We start from the raw sequence: 21,146 nt of genomic DNA, 5'->3' as shown, positions 1-21,146 counted from the left end.
CAACGACGTAGCTTTCCCACAGTTGCCGCGGCAACTCGTTCCCGCCTTCTTCTCCGTTCGTTCCGTGCGACGAGCAAATGTTCGATCGCTCGGAAAATAACGGACACTTATACACTTCAACGTTGTCGTTCGTTTCCCGAACGGAACTTTTTTTTTTTTTTTCCAGCAGGCGGAAAACCGCGACGTTACGACGTTCAACTTTGAACACGAGTTGTAAGAATCAATTTTGATGCCACTCGAGAGATGGAAAAAAAAAAAAAAAACACTTGCCACCACAGGTAACTCTCGTATAACGCGATACTTGAACAACACGGTGTTTCGCTACAACGCGGTTTACAAATTGTAATAAAACGGAGTCTAACCCCGTTTTTTTTTTTTTTTTCAATACGCGAGCCCCGTATAACGCGATTTATATAACGCGACATTTCTGTGAAACGGAATATCACCGAGAGGGGGTTACTTGTACGTTCTGCCGGAAATAATTTCATCCAAATCGTGTAATTCCAAACGGTCAGAATGACGTCATATGCTCTCGCGCGTTGTAATGTATTCTCGAAACGTTAACGAGAGACTATGAAAAGCCTAAGTTAAATACACTCTCGGCTCTTATCTCATCATAGTATCGCGTATCGTCTCTCAAGACACGAATAGCCGTCCTCGAGGAATGTGAAACAGAATTGAATAATTCAGCAAACATTAGGGGGAGATTTGAAGGGGAAAACGATCTACGTGGGGAGGACGCGAGCGCGTGAGTCTCAGACGCATTCATCTTCGAGAGCTTTATGCGTCGATGTAGCGGTGCGGCGCTCACGCACGCACGCACGCACGCTCCGACCCGTGTGTTTCGGACCCGATCCCACCCGAAACACACCCCGAAAGAGCATCAAACTTTAATGCATTTTCGGGAGCCTGATCAGGGGAAGGAGGAGCGGATCCCTTCGGACCCTCGCGCGCGACAATCGATAGAAACCTGCTTGTTCAGGGGATGACGTGACATTTCGACGGTTGTAAGCTCTCGCAGACGGCGGTTTCACCTTTTTTTCCTTTCTCTCTCTTTGCGGCGCCAGAAAAATTTTCGTTTATTTATTTTTTTCCACACCTACCGATCTGCTTTCTGTTTGTCCACTCGTTTCGAGCGCTCGAGCGGTCGAATGGAGACCAAAAAACAAATATTAGGATATCATTAGTGACGTGTTGTTGTGTTTATTTTTCTTGTAAGTTCGTTGTGTTGTAAGTCGATGACACTTAACTCGAATTTCGTCAACGCGAATCGAGAACAATTTTCCAAGTAGAATTTCGTCCCAAAATCTTTGTTTCAAGGAGCTACTCTGTGCACATAATATTTTTGAAATTACATATTTGAGAAAACAATATTTTAGAAATAGAAGAGGAGTGCAGCAAGCTTCAAAAAATTTTTATAAAAACAAGAAATGTATAATGGCCATTTGAAGCAAAAAACACTGACTCAGTTCCTTTGATATTTCTAATTTGTAATCATGTGACTCGATAAAGTTTTCAATTCAAGAACATCATATTTATATATATATTGATAAAGGCCTAATCTAAGGCCGAAAACGTTCTATGTTACCTGCTTGAATAAAGTAACGTTTCTATCATACACACATTATCACCAGTGTTTTTTGCTTCAAATGGCCATTATACATTTCTTGATTTTATAAATATTTTAGAAAGTCATTTTATTTCAGATACTTCAAATCTCGAAGGAGTATTCGATTTTAAAATCTATTTCATTCGATGCACTTTTTGTTTCGCTCGAGGAGAGGGAGACATTCTGATAGTTTTCGAATACCTCGGCGCGGACGTGCACTTAACGAAATTGGGTTGCGCATAGTTGTGATCCTTGTGGAGGATCTTACGCAATGTAATGTGCGTTTCTGCGGAACTTGCGTTTCGCAAGTGGGCCACGCACGCGTCTCTATGCTCGAGCGCTCATGGCCACGTGTGTGCCAGGAGAGTCACTCCCATTATGGTAGCCGTCGTCGATTGGGGTCGTATCGCACGCGTAATTGCGTCTCTTCACGTGTGTCACTCCTCGTTGACGCGTGAAGGTTTCGCAACCGCGATCTCTCGAGGGATCAATCAGTCGCGATTTATTTCCTTCTGCGTGTCCAATAATTTTTTTTCTTTTTTTTTTTCGTTTCTTTTCTTTTTTACCTCTATCGGACTAGAACGAGCAGAACGTTATGCGCGCGTGAGGACGCTACATACTTCTGTGTAGCCGCAAATTCACCATAATCTCTTTACACCGTTCACGCAAATTATAAAAGCCCGGAATATCGAACCGCTTGTACTAAGTACGCGCTGAAAACCGCGACACACATCTTGTACACATATTTTTTTTTTATTTTTTATGTATCGATATTTACTCCCTTGCGTGACACGCACATTGTCTTATTATGTCTCATCTGGCACGGCGAAGCCAGAAGGATTGAATGGCCCCGCGGCAGATGTGTGATTTTCTTTTTTTTACTTTTTGCGATCTGTTTACGATATTCGCACGTGTTCATTGTCGAAATTGTATATTCGGACACTTCGAAGCAATGACAAAATTTTATTCGAAGATAGGGAATCGAGTAGTTAATTGAGCGCAATTTTTATTACGCGCGAAATAAAAGAAAGTGTGTTTTTTGTTTCAACGTAAGAGTAGACGAGGGGAAGGAGCGCAAAATAGGCGTTTATCTTCTCGCTGCTGACGTCATCGTTCGCAAGATGACCGCGAGCGAGTATCTCGAGGAGTTTCTCGAAATAGAACTAATTTGAATTACTAAAGAACACAGATGTCGTATTATCCTTTCGAATTGCACGTTCGTCGTCTTTTTTTTTTTTTTTTTTTTTTTTTTCGAAATAAGCCTCACTCGCAAAACAGAACCTCTAAAGGAGAGCATTTTGTTTTAACTGTTAACTTCCTCAAACGCTAATGCGTTCTAAGTGCGCCTCACGCGAGTTCGTTGCGCTTCCCGCCTGGCCGTTTCCTCAACGTAACAATTCTACGAACCTCCAGTTTTTTTCGACGTCGGTTTAATCTCGTCCCGACGACGAGAGACGGGCGAGGACGGTTTTGGACGTACCGAAATCTCTCTCCTGCGCGCAGTTACATTCGTTCGGCCACTTTGTGCACGCGCGTGCACAAAAGTCCCGCGGCGAGAGTCAGCTGAGGAAGAAACGAGCCCCGCGCATAAAAAATCCGCTGCAGACTCTCCCGGGTTGTGCGCGCAGACGTGGGCCAGTTTTCTCGTGAGAAGAAAGGAAAGAGGGGGATACCCCGCGGGCGTATATATGCAAAATGAAGGAGCAAGAAAGGAGAAGTGGCGGTCCTTCCCTCCTCTAAGCCCCCGACACTCCTGTTCCACGGCGACAATGAACGTGTGCCGACGTGCACGGAAATCAAGAACGCCATTCGCGAAACGAACATCTGCCACGTGCGTGCGGGGAGCGCACTTCCGATTTTCGGGGTTCTCGCATTCCTCGTTCGCGACAAGAAAGTCGTTTAATGTATGCATATATGTATGTACGATAATACCTGCGCGTCGCACACTTGCGACGGAAATTACGTCGCTCGCTCTTGCGCGATCTTGTGGTCGCCATCATCATTTTCCTGCATGCGAATATCGTTTTCTCTGCGTAAAATTGTTTTTTTTTTCCGACAAATTTCTCGATCGATTTTCTCTCGGCGAGAGAATTGAAATATTTGTTTGACACGGAAAAACTAACAAAACTGTAAAAATACTAAACAAAAGATAGCGACGTGATTTTGCGATCTTGCAAAAAGACGGATGTTTTCAATATCAAAGACAAAAAAAAAAGCGTGCACGTATTATTCTTCCAGTTTTAGCGATTGATGTGCACACAAATATATATGTACGTAAAATAATAAGCATGCGCGCAGGAGTTTAGCGTTAGGGTCTCTCTCTGTAAGTTCGGCACGAGCTATATCGCGAGACTGGTTTTTCATGGTTTGCGATTCTGGACAATACGCAAGTATTTCGCATGCAAGTGTGGTACGTGCGCGATATGATGTGTCGTGAACGTTAAAAGCTCGTGCCGTCCTCGCGATATAAATGTCCTTCCGCGTGAATACAGCGAGTTTCATTCATTTTGGTCATTCGTTTCACGTGTACACCGCATTGTCATCGCGACGTGCAAATGTGCAGTAGTAGCTTTCCTTTCCAAAAATTTGAAAAAAATACAATCACACAAAAGTCTTTTTTGTTTTTTTCATCTAACGCACCTTATGTCACTTCAAAGAGTGTTTGGTTGCAAACTTAAAATATAGTCGTTACAAACTTTTTTTTATCGCGACATGTGTAAATTTTTTCATCGCTATAGCTGCGCGAGTTTTGTATTTTACTGTCAGTTTTGCACTGAAGACAATTGCCGCGTGTTGTCATTAGCGGAGAAAAACGTTAATTGTAATTTTATTTACTTAGGTCTTTCGTGTTATATCTTTTTTTTTTTTTTTTTTTTTTATCGCGAAAACGATCGAATGCACGAGATGTCGCAAAGCGGAAACATGAAAAGTGTACGCAGCGTGTGTGACAATATGGGAGAAAGGAAGTAAATCCTTCATTATCTCGGCGTATTTCTCGGAACGTTCTTACGTACGTACAACGTTGATTACGTTTGAAGCACGCGATAGGCTTTGCGAGTAAGGTGATTCCACGGTGAAACCTTAATAACTACGCGGGACCCCCAACAAACCAAAACCGTGACCCGTAACCGGATAGATATTATAATAAATGATAGCTTTAACTAGGGTTCGAACCACGAAAGGTCTTCCTTTCCACGCTCAGATTGCGGAACAGAAAGAACGTCGGAACGTAGTTTACCAGAAGCAAGGGAGACATTACGCAAATATTTGTACACATGTGTATAGAGAAAACACGATAATCTTTATTATTAATTAATATTTCTTGGTTTACGTATAAATAGTTTATGTCTCGTGTCGATGTGTGCGAATGAAATGACAATCATATGTATATCTGATTGTTATTTTATCGTATTTCGAACTATTATTAATTATTATTATTATATTATTATGTTATATTGTTGTGTTATCATTACTATATTTAATTAGAGAGTAAAAAATATAATTAAACGAGACCAGAAGGCCGTCGATTCATTGGGTGGTGGCCGTAGTATTTTTTTCTTTTCTTTTTCAAATTAGAGAAATTTACATTTAAATGGTGAATGTTCTCTTCTCTAATTTGAAAAAATACTACAGCCACCACCGGCTTAATCGACAGTCTTCTTGTTTAGTTTTATTGTTTATTCTGTAAATAGCCGTTTTTTTTTTACTTAATTAGAGAGAGAAAGAATTATCTACATATACATATACAACATATACATATGTTGAAATAAGAAAACAGTATTGTTTTACGATCCTATATTACGGACGATCGCGAATTAAATAACAATACCGTCGCCTTGTACCTTCATCACTTCGATGACGCGAAATCAATAGACATTATTATCGGCAAGAAAAAAAACCGTTGCTGTTACGTTTCACGCGTTTGCACGTGGACATTATGAGTCATGGCAGGCATAAATTATGGGATTTATTAAGTTTCCGGAACGTGTCCGTTACCCGACATTATTGCAGACGACGATGTCGGTAATGACAGTAAATGGTCTTCTAAACACTATAGTCGACGGCAACGGAATTCATTCTCGACGAAATCGTCGAAGAAGACGAAGACGACGAATAAAGACGGGGAGAGACGAGGGGAAGCGTCACGAAAATATCTGGCATTAATACAGAGAGAATCCTGTTATACGTTCTCTAAAATTTCTATTGTCATTGTTCTCTAGCGAATTTAAAAATTGTCGGTAATCGGCGGCAAATTGTCCGGAACTTTAATGGGTCCTCACGGTTTGGAGGATCGAGGATTCTCCAAAAAGAGATCCGCTCGGCAATTACGCGAAGTGCCTGTTCGAGACCCGTGGGGGAGAAGATGACACACGCTCGGCTTAGAACTTTTTGTTCGAGAGAATTCCGACGAAATACGCGCGAGATAACGCGCCTCGCACGCGATCACGGAGGAGGTTTCGACCGCAAGAACAAAGTTTCCAGATGTCGTCGCGTTCCCGAAGGATATACAGCAAATTGCGATCCGTCTTGTGACGACCTAAGCAGTTTCTCTCTCCTCTCCTTTCTCTCTCTCTCTCTCTCTTTCCTCGGTAATAACCGCGAGCGTCTTCCGAAAATCCATTTCTACAAAACGCGCGTATATACTCACGCGTCTGACGAGGATTCGGAGTTATTCCGGTCCCCGACACGTCGTCGTCGGCAAGGAATTTCGACAGCTTTTCTTTTTACCGCCGGAAGTGCGTCTTCCCCGAAAAAGAAACTATAATTGCGCTAATAACACATCGTACGTCCGATTTGTCTTAAAAAACAAAAAAAATCGCGATACTGTCAAACGAAATATAACACAGAATTTTTGCGAAACTTTTTTTTAAACTAAATCCTTCAACATTACAACAATTTCGTCGGCGACGACATTAAAGCAACCGCCAGTAGTAGTAGGTATTCTTAGCTCTCCTCTTAGGTCGATCTCTCTCTCTTACAAATTTCCGTAGTTGAAAAGACATCCGGTGCGCGCGCGCGTACCTACCTACCTACCCGACGCGACGGGACAAAACCGCCGCCGTACCGTATTTCGCATCGACGCGACGATCGTCATCATTCCCGCCCCGAATTTCAAGGCTTCACTTTTGTGAAGCCGCGCTCTCTAGCATTCTCTAAATGTAAAAAGAAGCGTGGCCGCGCCGCCGGGCTGCTGCACGGGGCTGCAACGCTCTCAGGCATTCGCGGGATTATGAGAAGCTTCCGGCCCGGACTCTCTCTCCTTCGCCTCGCTCATTCCAGTTGCTCATTGTTGCACTGCCACGCCGAGTGTGACGACCTGACAACCTCGATCCGGCCGCTTAGCATGCGCCTCGATTACGTTGTCGGACGTGAAGCTGCACGTCGAGAAGACGGAGTAGGAGGACGACGCGTCACGTTAAAACCCGCGCGCGATGCTTCTCCCCCTTTTTTTTTTCTTTCCTCGGCTGCTGATGAGATGACTAATCGCGCGAACGAGGAGCGAGGAGCGCATCAGGTGTTTGTAACGAGTTTGTCGGAGAGGTGGGGGGGGGGGAGAGGAGGGAAATTGACTCACGTTACACCGCCGCCACCTCGCGCGATTAACGCGACAATGATTGCGTATCTTCGCGGCGCAAAAGACATGTGTCGATCGAGATTCTACGGACTTTTGACTTTGAATTTTTTTTAATACTGACACGCGTATGTTTCTCTTTTAATCGAAGAAATCGCGTTTTCAAGTTCTCTCCGGGAAAATGACGAGTCTCTCTCGACTTGTCACCGTTATCTCGTTTGATTTGATCATTCATTTTTTTTTTGTTATCGCGCAAAGACTGAGATTACGCGAAGGCCGGAAATTTTTTTTATTGTAATTTTCTTTATTGCCGATAACCATCTTGAATGCAATTTCTTTTGCCGCTTACCTATGTGTCGCTCATTAAACGCGTACGTGGTAAGAAAGCGTTTCTCAAATCCTATCTCTCCGCGCGTTCGGTAATTAGAATTATCTGCGAATTATCAAAGCTGAATATATTTCAAGCGTGAAGCGAATATTTTAATACTCTCTCTCTCTCTCTCTCTTTCTCTCTCTTTTGTAAAGTGCACTTTTATATCGATGTAAGACAATATATTTCTTTCTCCCTTCTTATTTATCGAGGTCGTATAACTCGTTTCGTAAGGAGCCAAGTTCCCCGTTTTTTAAGCAACTGTTTCGGAGAAAATTTATGACAAGCTAATAAGCTTACACGCGGTGATCACAGGTAGAGAATCGTAAATCTGTCAATTATTTTCTTCCGCAGCAGTGGGGAGGAAGAAGAAGAAGAAGTGTATTTTTTTTTATTTTCCGTCGTGGAATTTTGCGCGTTTCTCACTTTCCCGATCCGATTGGATCTGATGCAGATTCTCGAGAGAACGAGGAAGAAAGTCTCGTTTGCAAAAGCCAATCAAAGACAATGACGCGTCTCGCTTTCGACATATTCAACGTCATCACGTCGTTCCATTCTCTCTTCAACCATCTTAGAAAAGAAAACCAGTTCGCACGCGTTGTTTCCAGTCAGACATATTTTGTGAATTGTGCGAATGCCAATTCGGACATTTAGGAAATCGCGATGAGAAATCAACGCACGCTTTTGCAATCTCACGATTGCGCAGTTAGCATTTCGGTGTGTGGTCTTCAATAGGAATGTAAAGAAAGGATCGTTTTTTTTTTTTTTTTTAATGTGACAAACGTCTGCGAAGCATCTTACGTGTCAGGTCGCTTTTTTTCTTGTTTTTTTCTTTTGACGAAAATTCTTACGACACGCACAAAGCACACACACACACGCACAAAAGACTCTTCCGAATGTTCGTTCTTCCACTTTCTCGTTACGTGCTCTATTGAAACGCTATTCGTTCATACACGAACGATGACTCATAGCGAGGAAAATTCAACGACAGGTTATTCACTAACGGAGTAAGAATAGAAACGTGACTTTAACTAATACTTAGCTGACGTAGTAGACTACTATAGTAGTAGTCTCGGTAATTGCATAATTGCGCGCAACATAACATCTCGTAATTACACTAAACTTGGTGGAATATGAATGTTTCTCTGGAAAAAGTAGCGTTTGTGTGTGTGTGTGGAATTCGATTTGTCTTGCGAAAAGATCGTGTTTTCACATTAGAGCATATTAACCTTCCGCATAATGAGAATTTCAGTCCCCAGAGAGAAAAGTCCAATATTTTGCACTTTTATTTTGAAATTTTTATTTTTCTCGCAAAAAAATATTTAAAAATTTTTCAAAATGTTTTTCTTAGCCTACAACAGTAAGAAAATAGGTTTGAAGTCTCTAGTAAATCGAAGCGCGCGCGACAAGTTTTCAATATCAAAGAAACCGCAATTAAGTAACAACGTAAAGTATTTTATATTTTATTTTGTTTCTTTTTTTTTTCTAAAATGAAAACAATACTTTGCGTCGGTTTTGTTTTTATTAATAATTTCTCACCCTCTTCCGCGGGCATTGTTACGCGCGAGGCGTAAATTGCACAGCGCGACAATTTCGTGTCACACGTTCGACTTCTTCCACGTTCCAGTTGGCTGACGAATTTCCTCGCGCACCTCCTGACGAGAGCGTCATATGCGACACGGATATTTTCTTGCAGGAGAATCGCGTATTTCGGTTGCTTCCTCCTTCCTGGCCGCAACGGCTTCGCGAGGCATTCTCTCGCGGTAAGTAATCCCATCCAGACGCATATGGCGCGCGCGCGCAACCTCTGAACGGGTATAATTCTAGATTGCCGGCTCTGCTCTGCTTTTTGACTGCTTTGTAATTGACGTTTCAACGAGCGCTCTCGCAGAATTAAATCCGACAGACAGTCACGCAAGTGTGTCGATCTTAATTCCGCGAGATGTGAAAAAGACAGAAGCGAGTTTGTGTCTTTGAAAACAAGGAGGACGCGAGGGCTACTTCGTCTTGTCGTCAGAGCGATATTTCGACAAATTTTATAGGAGCCACGAGAGCGAAACGATCCGTTCTCGCGACGTGCGCGAAAAAAAGGGTCGAACGGTCGCAATAATTCTCGACATGAAAGCAGAAAGCTGGACGCTGGCTTTTCTCAACCTTTTCGCCTGTTTCGGCGAACCCTTCATCACGTCTCCCGCGTTTTATATTTAGACCGTATCTCTCTCTCTCTTATCCCGGTCGCGCGTATTTTTGGGATCCTTTATGGGAGCGTGAAGATAAATGTGACTGATAAAAACAAAAAAAAAAAACAAAAAATAGAAGTCGGTAGGTTGTTCGCGCGGTTGTTCTTTGTTAACATTAATTAAAAGAATGAGGATAATCTCATGTTTGCTCGCGAAGTTCATGGCTCTTTTTATTAATTGGCAAAAACTAGTTAGCAGTAGCTTATTAAGCAAAATGTTTTTATTATAAAACTGTTCTTTGTGAGATTAATTCATCTAAGAAGTTAATTCGCAAGATACTCGTTACAAACGTAGGCGGAAGATTCTTAAAACAAATTGGCGCCCGAAAACATATACAGCTCTCTCATCTAATTGGCAATTAGTATCTCGTCACTCGTAAGAAATCGTGGCAATATTTATGGAAACGTTCGACCGCGATCATTGTTGCCTACTCGCGTGGATTTCACGCGCAGAAATCGTTCGCACGCCCGAGACCTTAATAATGGAAAATTGGTTTGCTTTGCGAAAAACGCGCGGCGAGCGAACATCGCCCGCCGCGTTCGCAATTGTTTCCACGCGCTTGCTCCAGATATTTCTGAATCTCGATCAGAAGTTAGGATCTTGATCCTAAACTAAAGAGGTATAAAACGTGGAAACGCACACCGCGACTTTGAACTTCGTTGTAGGTACGTGTCACACGACAATCGCGCGCGAATCAACATCCTTTCGGACGTTATATACGTTGCGTTTGCAAGTAAGTAACGCGAAAAGTTGTGCGATTCTCGTATATCACGCGGCGATCTGAATTTCATCTCGAGCGTCCGCGAAATGAAATGTCAACGCGAACATTTTGATAAAGGCGCCGTGAGAAAAAAATAGACGAGTCACCAACAACGCGCGTCTCGAAACAACTGGAGACTTGTTGGTGAAGTCTTGAAAACGCGCGTTCCCGCGACGGGGAACACGGGGGAGTGGCGGCGGGATATGTATGTGCGGAGAGAAATCGATAGTCACGAACGCGCAGGACGTCCGGTGCGCGCGATAATATCGATACGTAATTTTTTTTTTTTCTGCAACCGCGGGAGACTCGCTAACGAGAACTCGCACGCCCGGCGCGATATACTAACGAGGAAAGGAAAGCGAACGCGTGTTTCGCGCGCGCAAATTTATTCCGACGTGAAAGAAGCGCCACGCCGCGCCGAGTAGATTCCTTATCTAGAGAGTAGATTTCCAACCTTGTTGGAAGCGCCTCGCGCATCTCGTCTCGCTGCGCGCACACAGCAGCCGGAATATCTCTGCTGCTCTCTTGTCGGGACGGTCGCACCTGTGTCGCACTCCGAGAAATCCGCTCTCGGAAGAGAGTTCGCGATTTACCGCCGCTTGTTGTTGTAACGCGCGGACCAACATCACGGGACCAAATCGTATCTCGAGATATCTTGCGCGTCTCCGCATTCGCGACAATCCCTTTATATAAATGTAAGCAAGATAAAAGAACGGAGAAGAGGAAGAAGTTAAAGAGTGTTCGGAAGAGTTAACATTTAAAAGAAATAATTTTCCAATTAAATTTAAGTTAATTAGAACAATCTTCTGTTTTTTTAATCCGCGTGTGTTTTATAATCGCGTCAGCGACGCGTATCTTTCTTCTTGGTTGCGAACTCTGTTTCGACTCTTTTTTATATTCTTCCAATGTTCGAATTTTGACATTCGTACGCTCGCGTTCGTCGAGAAACGTTGTACACAACGTGTATTACAAGCGTCTACATTTCTACGTGCGTGTATAACTTCCTGTGGTTACGCATGCTCGAAGTCAGGTATTTATAGTGGCGGCGGCGGCGGCGGCGGCGGCTTCTGCCGCCTGTGTGCGCGAAGACCGGAAACCGGTCGATTATATTTAGAGAAAGACCGATCGTGGAATAATAATTTCGCTTGTATGTTGTTGAGCCGCCGTCCGATTGCGAAATGAATGCGATTCTCTTTCTCTCAAGCGAGATCCCCCTCATTCACGACACGTGCCACTGACGGACGCATTAATATGATGATTACATCAATGTATATAAGTATATACAATCATTTGGAAAAAGGATCTCGCGCGCGTAATTTTTTTCAGCTCGTGAAATATTCTCCATCGACGTTCTAACTCGCGGAATTAAATTTTTTTTAAAAAAAACTTAAACAAGCAACAACTTCGCTTGTAAAGAAGACGCGTTGGAAAAAGCGAGAAGCGCGTTTTGCAGCTATCGAATAATAGTTGACAGACAAATTGCAATCGGCGAGTGTACATCTGTGCGCGCAAAGCCGGCAGTTAACCAGATCGTTTTTACGCAATATCGTCCGCCGAGATGATTTCTCGTTACCTTAGCTCGTAAAATCACGTCCAACCGCAGTCAATGCACCTTCTCATCAGTCGGGCGCCCCGTAATGAGCGCAGGTATATGTATACGACGCAGCATGACGAGCGGGGAAAATAGAAGAAGAATCGGATAAAGGGAAGGAGAAGGCACGCGGAGAGAGAGAGAGAGAGAGAAAGAGAGAGAGAAAAAAAGGAGGGAGAGAAAAGCAGGAAAAGGAAGGAAGAGACGTGCACGCGTGTACGCGCGCGCGCACGCTCTTTAATTGACTCAGAGATATGCACCCCATCCATAATGCATCCGGAGCTTCTAAACGACCCTAATCGCGCTGAAGAATGCCAAGGTGAGGCCTCCAGCTGCTCTCAAGGCCTTCGCGCATGACTGTTTCTCTCCACTGGGAACTGTATCGCGCCTTCTGTACGTGCCTTCTTCCCCGATGATAGCGGCGCGAAGAGATCTCGCATAAGCCGATGCATAATGCGTTTTTGCGGACTCGTTGCAGCGCCGATATCGGGAGTTGCATCCGAGAGAATCGCTCACGCGAAACGATCGCACGTCTTCCACCCTTCTCTCCCTTCTTCCCCTCCCCCTCCACCTTCTCTCTCTCTCTCTCTCTCTTTCTCTTTCTTTCTCTTTCTCTCTGTTGTCTCAAGTTTCTTAACTCCGGATGAGATGATGCGCCGATTTCTGCTCCGACACGAGAAGCTGCGAAGGAAAACGAGTTCGAAAAGAAATTCGCGTGAACGATTCCACCTTTGGCAGTTTTTTGATCGTAAAGAAACACCAACAGCGAGTTTTTTGTGTTTTATTTTACAACACAGAGATTGAATTATACGATCGATGCGAAAAAAAAAAAAAAAAAAAATCTGAAGGAAATTTGTGGACGAGAGAAAAAATATCGCGAAATATCCCGTGCAACTATATACTTTTGTTTTACCTCCGTCACGGATTCTGTGTAAGATCGTCGTCGATGAGTCGTTTTCTCGCGTATTCCTTTTTCTTCCCATTTCGCTTCCCAAGTTGATCATGGTCTTTTAGGTTGACCGACTTCCGGCGAGAGGCTTCTTCGTCCGGCTGAAAGGCTCGCGGGAAGATTTTTGTGGTGCGGCTCTCGTTCTTTCTCTCTCTCTCTCTCTCTCTCTCTCTCTATCTTTCCCTTTGACGGTACGTCCGCGATGTCCCACAGTGTCATCTGAAATTTAAACTTTATTGTCCGACGTCGGAAGCGTCTCATCCTCGTCTTTCTGCTTTGTAGCGGCCGAAGCAATTGTGAGAAATCGATTCTTCCTGTCGCGTTTCCGTTTTTTCTTTTTTGTTTTTACTTTATTGCGCAAGAGTACGGCTTTTATCTTTAATGCGTGTGTCGATAATGTTTCGCGATAAGATTTCTCTACAATCATCGACGATGTTTGCAACGCGTTTGAAAAACTTAACTTTTTCATCCGACGATATTGGAACAAGCAAGAAAAATTCCGCTCCGATTCCACGTATTTGCACGACTCGCCGATACACAAATCACGATTCGGAATGCAACAAAAATCGGCTTCGATTTTCCCCCAGGGCCGGATAATCGTCTCAGGAGGGGATACGATCAGCAGCCCCCGATCGGTTCGTGGAAACGCAAACCGTCTTAATACCTGTGCTTTGTCCCGCGGAAGCTCTTAATTCTGGATCCCGTCAGAGGCGATCGGTAATTACAAGGAAGGAACCGGGGTAGGTGGAGATGGGGAAAAAGTTGTGTAAAGAGGGAATCAGGCATCTGCCAACGGTTGCCTCGTATTAACGATGATGAGCCATCCAGAGAGAAGAGCCGGCAGGCCATCCAGGCATAACACGAGAATTTTTAACCTTTCTCCGAGGAGGCTTTTGCAAAACCTCAAGCACGCTTACAACAATTAGTTACGTCGTGACGTGCAATTAGAGCGATGCAGATTTTATTTGCATTCATTAACATAGTGACACAAAAATTGTCCTTTAAATTCTATTCTATACAGCTTCTCTCTCATTGTTTCTTTTTCTGAGTTACATTTGTTTAAGAGTGTTACCGTTGACTATAGAAAAATGTTTTTTAATGTTGTATCGAGAATCGCATTTTACACAAATACAAATTAGAAGATATGTATATAACAATAAGTATAGAAATAGAAAAATATATAACAAAGTCTGTTTCGAGCTTTTAATGGATCTTAAAATTTATTTAGAGACAAAATGCAAATAAAATTAAATAAAATTTAACATTTAACAAATGACAAACGTTTATATATATATATTATATATTATATATATATATATATATATATATGTATATAGTATCCTATCTACAATTTTCTTTATTTAATGAAGTAATTATTTCGAGAACTCGAAACTTTATTACTAAGTAATGAAGCAAAATTTACGAGTAGATAAAATTTATTGTTAAAAAAAATCATTTACTTTTTTTCTACGTATATATTATGGCTTATTTAAGGAGATAATTATCGAAAAAAGAATGATAAACGAGCTTCTTTCGGTGGACGCCGAGAAGCATGTTGGTTTCTTCGAGCCATATGGCGTGCAAAGCCCGACTCGATCCTAGAGAACGAAACCTGATGAGGTTGCCGCCGAGAGAGATCGGGAAAGGTCACTTTTTGCAAGCTCGCCGACCTCGAAAAACGCGGCTTCGCAAACGGCGATGAATGGGGACGTTGGTGGACCACCGGATGTGAATCGCGGCGCGATTCCCTTGATACACAAGAGAGAGAAAGAGAGAGAAAGAGAGAAAGAGAGAGAGAGGACGACTTATCGCACGTCTCAAAAAATTTTTAACGGCCGGGCGATGTTTTGCGATACAGTTCAGTGAGTCTTCAAATAGGAACAACGTGGTTAAAGGCAGCAACGCGGCAAAGAAACACGTTTATTCGCCACTGTAATGGGAATTTTTCTCAATTACGTTTTTTTAGCGTGTCGGAGATAGCATTTGATTGTACTGCGGATTTGATTTCAAAATTGCAAATTACATTGGATAAATTATTTATGCGGTAAATTATATTTGATTTGTAATAAAAACTTTATATAACGAAATGAATCTTAATTTAATTTTTTTTTAAACTTTTTCAATGTCTCTGCAACGATAAAAGTAGATACATTATTTCGATATTGTTTTCGAAGTGATTAATTTTTCTAATTATCACTCGCAAAATCACAATCGTTGAAAAGGAAATTACCGTCAGGTTTTTACATGAATTTTTACGTTCGGCTGATATAATTAACAAGTTATTCCGTCAGATTCGCAACGACGAATTGCACATCTCGCGCGTAACAGGATTTCTTTCGCGCACAGCGGATACTCAGTCATTGATCAGGACGAAACAATAGGTTCATTCTTTTCCGCGCGTTGCCTCAGTTTTCACCTCGTAGATCGTCTTCAGAAAGCGTAGAGCCGCGCTCGCCATGCCTCGCTGCCGTTTGAATTTTCTGTAATAGTTACTCAATAAACAAGAACAATTGCTTTTTTCAATTAATGGACTATAGTTTTTTATTAATTGTTTTCATTGTCGATATTGTTCGGTGAAATCGTACGCATTTTAATTCAATATATGCAAATAAAGAATAAATAAAATAAATGTTTTAACAAATAAAATAATAATAGCAGATAAGAATATTGTTTCTCTTTAATTCGAGCCGCTTGTTTCATTTAAAACGCTCATTTAAGTCTCATAAAGCGAGCTCCGTACTTGCAAATTATGCGAGCAATTATGCAAATATTGCTACGCTAATAAATCTCGAATTTACGGTATCGCGATAATTATGAAATCGAGTCAAGTATCGCTCGCTCTCCCGCGGTTTTCTTTTCTTTTTTTTTTTTTGGTTTTACAACAAGAGAATATTATGTTTCTCACTGGCCGGAAACGCCGAGGGAGTCGTTCGATTCTTCGCGCACGTCGCGTCGATGACGAAACAAATCGTCACGCATCAAGCTGACTGATATAATGACGTGGCGGAAAGAACTATTCGTGGGAGATTAATCAACTTCTTCATCACAACGGATTTGTTTGCTTTTTCAAAGTGTGTGCGTATCTTATTAACTCGATTAACATATTATTATCACTTTGAAACAATCGCGCGTTGTAGCAAATTATATAAATAATTGTCGTCTCTCTCGAAGAAATAGCGACTGAGAATGCGAGAAGAAACTGTGAGAGAGAAATTAAGATACACACCTATCTCGCAAAAGGAAACAAAAATCTACAAGCTCGTGCAAGAGATAAGATTTACATTCGAGAAATTCACAATCATAGGATGTGTAATTAAAATAATTTTTAATAAATTAATAAAATATACCCCGTGTCATTTCGTCATCCGAAGGTCGTCGACCGCTCGGAATTCGCATTGGGTAACAGGAAACGAGAAACGATCGAGGAAAAAGACCAGAACGAAATCGGTACAATTAAACGGCGCAATTGCGCGCAATCTCCTCCTCGAGGAATTCCCGGTGCGTTATCATACGTCTCCCCCTTCCCTCCCCGGTCGGCGTTGATTGTCGATGAGCGTGTAAAAAACTTGATGAGGGGAGGAGGACGGAAGGGGGGCAGAGGGGAAGGGGAAGCAATTACAAAGAAAACAGCGTGATCGCGGCCGGAACAAGATCTCGGATTGTTAATGGCTCTCTTCCGCCTCCCGAAGGCTCGCGCGAGTAGGTGAGGAATGGCGGCGAGCGCGCGAGGCAGAAACTGAAGTTCGCTCGCGGCGCGCGTGGAAGAGACCTTTTTCTCTCTTTCGCTCTTTCGTCTTCCGACTGTTTTTTTTTTTCTACAATACCACACGGGAGCTTAGCTTCGCTCTTTAAAAGAGCTCTTCGATCTGATGTCCGGATAAGATGACGACCGAGACTCGCTTTCGCGGAAACACGGTGTAAAAACGATTGCGCGGCTTGTCTGAACTCCCGTCTCGGTGTTTGCAATCGCGGCCCTATCTAGCATCGCGCTCTTGGCCATGCAATTTTCACATTGTACCGTTGATGTTTTTCGCAACGCGAAATCCATCAAATCTCGGGATTTAAAGGAAATGTCGTTTTCTTTTCAAGCGAAACATTTTTAGCTTCGAATTTGCGAACAGAAAAAAATCTCTCTTCTTAGGAAAATAAATTTTTTTTTTCGTTGTTTTTTTTTTTCTAAAAACGAAAGAAGAAAGAACTCGTGCGCACAATTAAAAGGTCTTTAAACTCGGCGACGCGACGCGTCCGTCTTTTCTGAGTGAGGAAAGAAAGCGAGATAAGAGCGAGATTACGTTTCTCATGGCTCGATAAATAGAGAACGAGAAAGGCGAGGCATCGCCGTCGCCGGCCGCCACCGGAAACGCTCGTTTTCCAGCGAAGCTAGCAAATATCTGAGCGCGAGTCGCGCGCGCGCGATCCGCGTGGATGTATACACACAAGAGTGTCGGCGCGTTCTCTCGGGGGGCCCGCGTCAGGTCGGCGCTCCCTTAAGTAAGGGCGCTGAGATATAGCGTGACGAAGGCGCTTCGGTACGTAATCGACCCGTGTGTGGTTTTAAGCAGATAATAGCGCCATTACGAGTTTGTTACACTGTTTACGCATTTGCGCTCACCTCAAGAGAGCGGCGAAGAAAGAGGGTTGGTGAGAGGAGGGGCGTGCGCGAATCTCTCGTGAGAATTCTCACCGTAATTCTTCCTGTTACTACTCCACCGTGTCTGTTCAACTGTGTGTTGCCGTACTACAGTCTGTGCACCGGTACCGGTCTCAAGTCGCGTGTCACGTGTGTGTCTCGCGGGACTTCCTATGTAATTCTCGGCAGAGAAGAAAGTAATTTTGACAGATGAAATATATTGTCATTTAAATAATTGTAATATATTGTAAAATTTATATATATATATATATATGTATATATATATGTATTACAATTATATTATATATTATAATTTAGATTTTAATATATTTATACGTATATATATTGTATATACAGGGTGTCCCAGAATAGCCGTACAATCTCTCGTAGGCAGATAGAAGGAATAAAACTGAGTCGAAAAGTCTTGAACCATTTTTTTCTATTATTTATAATAAAGGAGTAATTATTGAGTAAAGCGGGCCAATCAGCGCAGACCTTTAGTCACGCGCACGTCAGTGAGCCGCGCGCCTGGTGTTTGTGAGCGCTCACTGACGTGCGCCTGGCTAAAGATCGGCGCTGATTGGCCTGATTTACTCAATAATTACTCCTTTATTATAAATAATAGAAAAAAATGGTTCAGGACTTTTCGACTCAGTTTTATTCCTTCTATCTGCCTACGAGAGATTGTACGGCTATTCTGGGACACCCTGTATATATATTTATACGTAATATATATAATATATATAATATATTTTTTATAATTACATAATTGATTTTTATATTACGTCAAATTAAATTTATATGTAATAAAGTTACATATATATATATATATATATATATTTGATATTTAAAAATTTTACAAGTTACGCAAATTGAAATCTAAAAATCTGAATTGTACAATTAAACATTTGCCGATTAGCTGTCTCTTGAGAAACAATAATTACACATTGACGTAAAGATTGTTAGCGCAACTGGAGAAAATCGAATATAAAAACGCGCGATTGAAAGGAAGATTTTTGCCGCGCTGAGCATCGACAGACGGACGAACGTCTGTGGCATACGCGCGTCAGTGCATTCATATCGTCGGTGCATTCATATCGTCAGTGCATTCATCTGCCATTTATCGACGAGAATCGAACGCGATGAATAAGAAATAATTTATTTAACAACTACGAGCCACGCGCAGCGCATCCAGCTGCGCAGCCATTATCGTATCCAAGGACTCGTTTATACATCGCAGAAGAGGTAGCAACTTCTGCGTGCCGTTCTGGTCACGCAAGGCGAAACGATACGACGACAACGACGACAAAGACGTCGCGTGGATGAGCCTTGGACGACTCGCGAGCGCAGAAGAAGAGATTTATAATTCAGATTGCTCAGAACCGCTCAGAATCGCACAAGTCGATATCAAGAAAAAATTTCCAAAGTCATCGATAAAATATTTAGAAAAAAGTTTTACATGGGAACAATTTTGGACAAAATTTAAAAAATAAATATTTAGCGAAAATGTCAAAAAAAAAAAAAACGTCGCTCTTTAATGTGAAAAAATCCACACAGACGTACCTGTTTGTTGCGAAAAATTCCCGAGTGTGAAAAAAATAAAAATGCTTTCAAAAAACATCATAAATATGGTTTTTTATCGCACGAAACATTGTTCGGAGATGCGAACGCTGTGCGTCCACGCGAATGCGTGTTGACACACGGATTGAGCTTGTTGTTGTCACACAATTCATTGGATTTCGATACGCAATCCGTGCATGCGATCAAGATCCCCCTTTCGAGCGACGAATCTCTCGGTTCCTCTCTCGTTCGCTCCAACTCTCGATTTAGTTTTGCTCGCATATTGCAGTTTATGTTCGGAGGGTTATGCCTCTCTATCAGCCCGGTATCGGTTTACTCGGGCCGGCTTTCCATGTAAACCAGACAGGCGACGCAGAAAAGAATCCTTTTGTATAACTAAAGCGCGGATCACAAGCGTACAGAATGTTTCGAAAATTTCCTCGACAGAGTCAAGATAAAACGCGGAAAAAAAAAAATTAATTATACAATCCGCAAAAAATATCAAATGAAATTGTTAATTGTCAAAAATTGTATTTTTTATCGAAGAAATCGAATTTCGAGATATTTTATATCTCTGTACCACACGCACCTACATAACTACTTTATCTCGCGAGGCTCTGCGATATTCCGGTCTCATCAGCGGCTCAGGTGACCAACACGAGAGGCTGGTAGATCTCTTTAGCATTCCTTCTCGACGATAACCGCAAGTCGAGATGACACACGCAAACGCGAGGGGATCCTCCCCTCTGGGCGACTCCGATTATTCATACCATCTTTTTCTTCTTCTTCTTCTTCTTCTTCTTCTTCTTCTCTCTTTCTCCTCTTTTTCTCTCGCACTCCGTGTTTTCCTACGAATTATATTTCGAACGCACACGGGCGTGCTTGAATTACATACGCACGCGTGAATTATCTTCCAACTCACGCTGCAGATCCTTTGATCCTTCTCAAAAAGGACTGCTCGCGCGAAAACCAGTTACAAGCGAGTTTACGATTTTTTACGCGATCGGGCAAATATTCCACACACACACACACACACACATGCACACGCTACCACACAGAGGTTTGTAAAAAGTTCTCTCATTGTCAGTCACGTACATCGTCGTGTGATCAGATCAAAAATGGCAAAAACAAAAAACTTGCGTGATCCTTTTTCTGATGTGTTACACTTTGCATAAAAAAAAAAAAATAATAATACGGCGGGTTTGATAACCAATCAAGACGTTCGCTCGTCGCGCGAACGTTTCCCAGGAATTTTCAGGTGTCTCGGCAAGACACACACTCGGCGCGCGCTGGCTCGTCGTCGCCGGTGATTAGTAACTGGACTCGCGTATTTTCTTAAGTAAACGAGGCGTGCAGGACCCGCCATTTAAACAAGCCGCGAATCACCGGTAGTGATCTTGCTGCGCGGTACGTAACCTCGTATACATACCTCGCTCGCTTATCCCGTGGCATCTAGGCGCAGCCCGGAGGAGAATAGTGTAGTGGTCTCGGATGACCAACACAAACACGAGACTCGACGCATTCTTATATATACACAGATACCGCGATAACACCGCTCCCGGAGTACTGATGTCACCCGAAGAGAATTGCCGGCCGACTTTTCCTTCCTCTCGCGAGACAATCCGCTCTGATAAGAGATCTCGCGAGACATAACAAAAAACCTGTAGCACTCGCACTTGTCGAATCGCGCGTTTTTATTTATTGTTCTTAATACAAGCGCGCGCGCGCGGCCATTATTCCGGCAAATTATGTTTTTATTGTGCGTACGTGTAATTCTCGTTCGCTCTTGTGTTCGGCTCGAAACGACGAGTCATACTCGTCGTGCAATAGCACGTAACAAAAGAATGACTGCGCGTTCCGTAATT

The 21,146-nt window shown here is 42.6% G+C and overlaps 1 protein-coding gene and 1 long non-coding RNA gene across 3 annotated transcripts in view; one reads left to right on the top strand and one right to left on the bottom strand.

The window, feature by feature from the left end:
• LOC109857350 overlaps nt 1-21,146 on the top strand; it is a 49,172-nt gene that overhangs the window by 8,914 nt on the left and 19,112 nt on the right. The gene's annotated exons all lie outside the window — the stretch shown is intronic.
• LOC109857353 lies at nt 11,702-20,773 on the bottom strand. Its single transcript, XR_002250485.1, has 3 exons — nt 20,711-20,773; nt 13,056-13,310; nt 11,702-12,823 (listed from the first exon to the last, which is right to left on the bottom strand). It is a non-coding gene; the product is annotated as an uncharacterized LOC109857353 (long non-coding RNA).

This window comes from Pseudomyrmex gracilis, unplaced genomic scaffold, assembly GCF_002006095.1.
Source record: "Pseudomyrmex gracilis isolate BER0280 unplaced genomic scaffold, ASM200609v1 scaffold_155, whole genome shotgun sequence".
In the NCBI taxonomy this organism is placed as follows: Eukaryota; Metazoa; Arthropoda; class Insecta; order Hymenoptera; family Formicidae; genus Pseudomyrmex; species Pseudomyrmex gracilis.
The sequence above is the reverse complement of the archived record's forward strand: the minus strand, read 5'-3'. Positions and strand labels throughout refer to the sequence as shown.